This window comes from Nicotiana sylvestris, chromosome 1 (genome assembly GCF_000393655.2).
Source record: "Nicotiana sylvestris chromosome 1, ASM39365v2, whole genome shotgun sequence".
NCBI lineage: Eukaryota > Viridiplantae > Streptophyta > Magnoliopsida > Solanales > Solanaceae > Nicotiana > Nicotiana sylvestris.
In genome coordinates, this window is record NC_091057.1 from 136,680,027 (window position 1) to 136,686,923 (window position 6,897).

Genomic DNA, 6,897 nt, shown 5'->3' on the forward strand with positions numbered 1-6,897 from the left:
GATTTTAGGCATTACTCCTATATAACTAGGTCCTACAGTCTAGGTTTATATTTTGTGTATTTTGTCAATTAGTCCCTATGTCTTTTTGTGTTAAGTCCTTAGGGTCATTTTATTTATTTTTTGTTCCAAAGAAGAGTCTAGAAGAGTCTCTAGGATTAGCTTAATAGGTATTGGATATTGAGCTTAAGGAATGAGCTAGAACTTGGGCCTTTATGACTAACTATATTTAAAATTAGCTTAATTAACTAAAAGTATTATCAAAAATATTAATTAGCTATACTTAAGTAAAAATAATTATTAAAATAAGACTGACCATTAAAACAAAACTATTTTTTTTGGTATTTTTTCAAGACTAAAAATGACTACAAAACATTAATGGAACAATTTTTTGTAATTTTAATTTTTCTTGTAATAAAATAAAGTAAAAAATTAGAAATTAGTTGAAATAGCTATATTAGGCTGTCACGACCCGGATTTCCCACCATCGGGTGTCGTGATGGTGCCTACTATCGGAGCTAGGCAAGCCAATGTTTAAAACACCTTTCCTGCTTTCTTTCAACAATATAATAAGCGAGACAAAATCTAAGCGGAAGACTTTAAATTTAAAACAACTGAAAACCAAAAGTGCGGAAGTTTGAACCAAAATGCTACCCAGAGTTTGGTGTCACTAGCTCACGGACTACTACAGAATGCTACAAATAATGTCTGAAAGGAAAACACATCATGTTTGTCTGATACAAGATAAACAAACGAAAAACATGGAAAGGAACTTCGGCCTGCGAACGCCAGCTAGGCTACCTCGAGAGTCCCTGGACTGAAGATAGCTCCCAAAAGTCCTACTGCTGCGGTCCAAAAGCTGCTCCCTGATCTATGCACAAAAATGCACATAGTGCAGCATCAGCACAACCGACCCCATATGCTGGTAAGTGCCTGGCCTAACCCCGGCGAAGTAGTGACGAGGCTAGACAGAACCTACCACAATTAACCTGTACAGATATATATAACAAGTGCAAGAAAACAATAACAAGATAATACAAAGTAAAGCTGGGAGGGGACATGCTATCGGGGAGTAACAGATAAAAATGAAATATCGGAAATAAACAGAAGAAACTCCGGTTTCCATAATATATATATATATATATATATATATATATATATATATATATATATATATATATATATATATATATATATATATATTGGATGGCATGCCACACGATCCCATAATATCATATATAAGTGGACGGTGTGCCACACGATCCCATAATATCATATATAAGTGGACGGCGTGCCACACGATCCCATAATATCATATATAAATGGACGGCGTGCCACACGATCCCATAATATCATATATAAGTGGACGGCGTGCCACACGATCCCATTTCATCTTTATCACAATGCACAATATGTCACCGGCAACGGAGGCCAATAACCAAGTGGACGGCGTGCCACACGATCCCATAATATAGTATATAATATCTGACTTCATATAGTAGACCCCTTCAGGGGAGGATAACAACTCAATACCTTTAACCCGACAAGGGTACAACTAATAGCCCAAAATATCCCGACAAGGGAGAGTATATATCAGTCTACACATCCCGGCAAGGGAGTACTCACAACACATTCTCTTTTTAAATCACTTCTTCCTCAACTAACACATTCATGTTCGAGCTAACGCTCCAAAAGTACACCAATCACAATTCTACCTCAATCGTTCACATTATATGAAACTCATCAAGTAAACAAGGAGATTGTGTCACATTATTCGAATTAAAAGCAATTAAGACTCACGGTCATGCTAGACTCTGATGCATAGATAACCGTCACCATGCCTATACACCGTACTCCACATTAGCAAGTAGCAAATAACATCCTAATCCTATTCCCTCAAGCCAAAGTTAGAACAAACACTTACCTCGAATGCTCCAAACTCAACTCACGCTTCTAGTATAGCTTTACCTCTTGATTCCACCACCAATCCGCTCGAATCTAGTCATAAGTTACTTAATCACATTAATAATTACTAAATGAATCACTCCCCATGCATGAAAAATAAATTTTACAAGGTTTTTCCCAAAATGGTCAAAAACACCCCCGGACCCACGTGGTCGAAACTCGAGGTTCGGACCAAAACCCGGTTACCCATTCCCCCATGAATCATATATGATTTGTTTTGAAATCGGACCCCAAATTGAGGTCCAACTTCTCCATTTGTAGAAAACCTAGGTTCTACCCAAAACACTCAATTTCACCCATGAAAATCTTTGATTTGAATTTGAAATCATGTTAAAAGATGTCAAGGAATAAAGAAATTAAGTTAGAAATCACTTACCAATTGTTTTGGAGAAGAAAAGTTGTTTGGAAAATCGCCTCTTAGGTTTTGGGTTTTTGAAAAGTGGAAAAATGACTGAAAATCCCGAATTTACATATATGCTGGGGGCTGGCGCGGACCGCGCTGAAATGCACCGCGGCCGCATGGCTGCCAGCGCGGACCGCGCGAAAATGTACCGTGGCCGTGCCGAGGGAGGGAAGAAGTGGGCTCTCTCTGAACCCACCTAGCGCGGACCGCACTGATTTGGTGCGCGGTCGCGCTGGTCAGCCTGGTCACCCCCCTCTGAACCCCACCACGCGGACCGCACAGAAAAGTGTTGCGGCCGCGTGGCTGCCAGCGCGGACCGCGCGGAAATGGCCGCGGCCGCGCCGAACCTACAACACCTGAACCTCCATTTTTTTAAGTTTAAGACCTCCCGGGCCCCACTCGAAACTCACCCGAGCCCTCGGGGCTCCAAATCAAACATGCACACAACCTTAAAACATCTTACGGACTTACTCGTGCGATCAAATCGCCAAGATAACATCATATACATAGAATCAAGTCTCAAAACACATGATTTTCTCTCAACTTTCATAAAACTCAAATTCCCCATTTTAAGTCCGAAACACGTCATATGACGTCCGTTTTTAGCCAAACTTTACAGATAGTGCTTAAAACATATTTAAGACTCGTACCGGGCGTCGGAACCAAAATACAATCCAGATACCATAGTTTTCCGATCAATTTTCTTCTTCATTTTCCTTAATTAATTTCAAAAAAACAATTTCACACAAAAATTCATTTCTCGGGCTTGGGACCTCGGAATTTAATTCTGGGCACACGCCCAAGCCCCATATTTTTCTAAGACCCTCCGGGACCATCGAATCACAGGTCCGGGTCGTTTATCCAAAATGTTGACCGAAGTCAATATTATGCATATTAATATCAAAATTCATCAAATTTCTCACAAAATTCGCATATTTCAACATAAAAGCTTTCCGGCTTCGCGCCCAGACTGCGCACGCAATATCGAGGAAAATAAAAACGAGGTTTTCAAGGCCTCGGAAGCACGGAACAAGGAAGAATTACGGTGATGACCCTTTGGTCATCACATTCTCCACCTCTAAAACAACCGTTCGTCCTCGAACGGACAAAAGAAAGAAGTACCTGAGTTGGGAAATAAATGAGGATAAGGGCTCCGCATATCGGACTCGGACTCCCAGGTCGATGCCTCAGGAGGCTGACCTCTCCACTGAACATGCACCGAAGGAAAACTCTTCGACCTCAACTGTCGAACCTGTAGGTCTAGAATAGTCACCTGCTCCTCTTCATATGACAGATCTTTGTCCAATTGGACAGTGCTTAAATCTAACACGTGCGATGGATCTCCGCGATACTTCCGGAGCATAGATACATGAAACACGGGATGCACAGCTGACAAGCTAGGTGGCAAGGCAAGTCTATAAGCCACCTCTCCCACACGATCAAGAATCTCAAATGGACCGATGAACCTAGGGCTGAGCTTGCCCTTCTTCCCAAATCTCATCACGCCCTTCATAGGCGATACATGGAGCAATACCTGCTCACCAACCATGAAAGCAACATCTCTGACCTTACGGTCTGCATAACTCTTCTGTCTGGACTGAGTTGTACGAAGTCTATCCTGAATAATCCTGACCTTGTCCAAGGCCTCCTGAACCAGATCCGTACCCAATAATCAAGCCTCTCCCGGCCCAAACCATCCAACTGGAGACCGACATCACCTACCATAGAACGCCTCATATGGAGCCATCTGAATGCTGGACTGGTAGCTATTGTTGTAGGCAAACTCTGCTAACGGAAAAAACTGGTCCCACGAGCCTCCAAAATCAATGACACAGGCTCGAAGCATGTCCTCAAGAATCTGAATAGTCCTCTCGGACTGACCGTCCGTCTGGGGATGAAATGTTGTACTCAACTCAACCTGGGTGCCCAACTCTCGCTGAACCGCTCTCCAGAAATGCGAGGTAAACTGCGTACCCGGATCCGAAATGATAGATAGCTTCACCCCATGAAGGCGAACAATCTCCCTGATATAAATCTCGGCTAACCTTTCAGACGAATAGGTGGTTGCAACAGGAACAAAATGCGTTGACTTGGTCAGCCTATCAATAATAACCCAAACCGCATCAAACTTCTTCCGAGTCATCGGAAGTCCAGTAACAAAATCCATAGTAATCCTCTCCCACTTCCACTCGGGAAGCTCAATCCTCTTAAATAAACCACCGGGCCTCTGATGCTCGTACTTAACCTGTTGACAGTTCAAACAATGAGCCACATATGCAACAATGTATTTCTTCATTCTACGCCACCAATAGTGCTGCCTCAAATCCTGATACATCTTCGCGGCGCCCGTGTGAATAGAATATCGAGAACTGTGGGCCTCCACTAAGATCAACTCTCGAATCCCATCAACATTGGGCACACAAACTCGTCCCTGCAATCTCAATACACCATCATAATCTAAGGTCACTTTCTTGGCACCTCTACGCTACACCGTGTCCCTCAAGACACACAAATGGGGATCATCGAACTGCCGATCACGGATACGCTCCAATAACGAAGAACGAGCGACCGTGCAAGCTAATACTCGACTAGGCTCAGAAATGTCCAACCTCACAAACTGATTGGCCAAAGCCTGAACGTCCAAAGCAAGCGGTCTCTCACCGACCGGAATATAAGCAAGACTGCCCATACTGGTTGACTTCCTACTCAAGGCATCGGCCACCACATTGGCCTTTCCCGGGTGATATAAGATAGTGATGTCATAATCTTTCAACAATTCCAACCACCTCCTCTACCTCAAATTCAACTCCTTTGCTTGAACAAATACTGAAAACTCTTATGATCCGTGAACACCTCACACGCCACACCATACAGATAGTGTCTCCAAATCTTCAATGCGTGAACAATGGCTACCAACTCCAAATCATGCACTGGATTGTTCTTCTCATGAACCTTCAACTGCCTCGAAGCATAGGCAATGACCTTGCCATCCTGCATCAACACTGCACCAAGTCCAATACAAGATGCATCACAATAGACTGTATAGGGCCCTGAACCTGTGGGCAAAACCAACACCGGTGTTGTGGTCAGAGCTGTCTTGAGCCTCTGAAAGCTCGTCTCACACTCATCTGACCATCAGAACTGGGCACCTTTCTGGGTCAATCTGGTCATAGGGGCTGCAATGGATGAAAACCCCTCCACGAACCGATGGTAGTAACCTGCTAACCCCAGGAAACTCCGAATCTCCATAGCTGAAGCTGGTCGAGGCCAGTTCTTGACTGCCTGTATCTTCTTCGGGTCTACCTGAATACCTGCTGCTGATACGACATGACCCAGGAATGCGACCAAACTCAACCAAAACTCGCACTTCGAGAACTTAGCATACAACTGACTATCCTTCAGGGTCTAAAGAACCGCTCTGAGGTGCTGCTCATGCTCCTCCTAATTGCGGGAGTATATAAGAATATCGTCAATGAAGACTATCACGAACAAGTCTGAATAAGGTCTGAACACTTGGTTCATCAACTCCATGAACGCTTCTGGGGCATTAGTCAATCCGAATGACATGACCAAAAACTCACAATGCCTATACCGAGTGTGAAATGTTGTCTTAGGGACATCAAACTTCCTAATCCTCAGCTGGTGGTAGCCAGATCTCAAATCTATCTTTGAAAACACCCTCACACCCTGAAGCTGGTCGAATAAGTCGTCGATCCTCGGTAGTGGGTACTTGTTCTTAATCGTCACCTTGTTCAATTGCCGGTAATCAATGCACATCCTCATCGAACCATCCTTTTTCTTCACAAATAGCACCGGTGCGCCCCAAGGTGAAACACTGGGTCTAATGAAACCCTTCTCAAGTAAATCCTAAATCTAATCCTTTAACTCTTTCAATTCTGGCGGCGCCATATGATACGGCGGAATGGAAGGCTGAGTTCCTAGAGCCAGATCAATACAAAAATCAATATCCCTGTTGGGCGGCATGCCCGGCAAGTCCGAAGGGAAGACCTCAGGAAACTCCCGAACAATAGGAACAGAATCAATAGACGGGACCTCAGTGCTGGAGTCGCGAACATAGGCTAGATAAGCTAGGCACCCCTTCTCGACCATGTGTCGAGTCTTCACATAATAAATAACGATGCGAGTAGAATGACCAGGAGTCCCTCTCCACTCTAGTCGGGACAAATCTGGCAACGCCAAGGTCACGGTCTTGGCATGGCAATCCAAGATCGCATGATACGGGGACAACCAATCCATCCCTAATATGACGTCGAAATTTACCATATCCAAGAGCAACAAGTCAACACGGGTCTCAAGACCCCTGAATAACACAACACAGGAACGATGAACCCGGTCCACCACTATAGAATTCCCCACTGGTGTAGACACGTATACAGGAATACTCAAGGCCTCACTAGGCATAACCAAATAGGGTGCAAAATAGGACGACACATATGAATACGTAGATCTGGGATCAAATAGCACAGAAGCATCCCTATCACAGACTAGAATAGTACCTGTAATCATAGCAT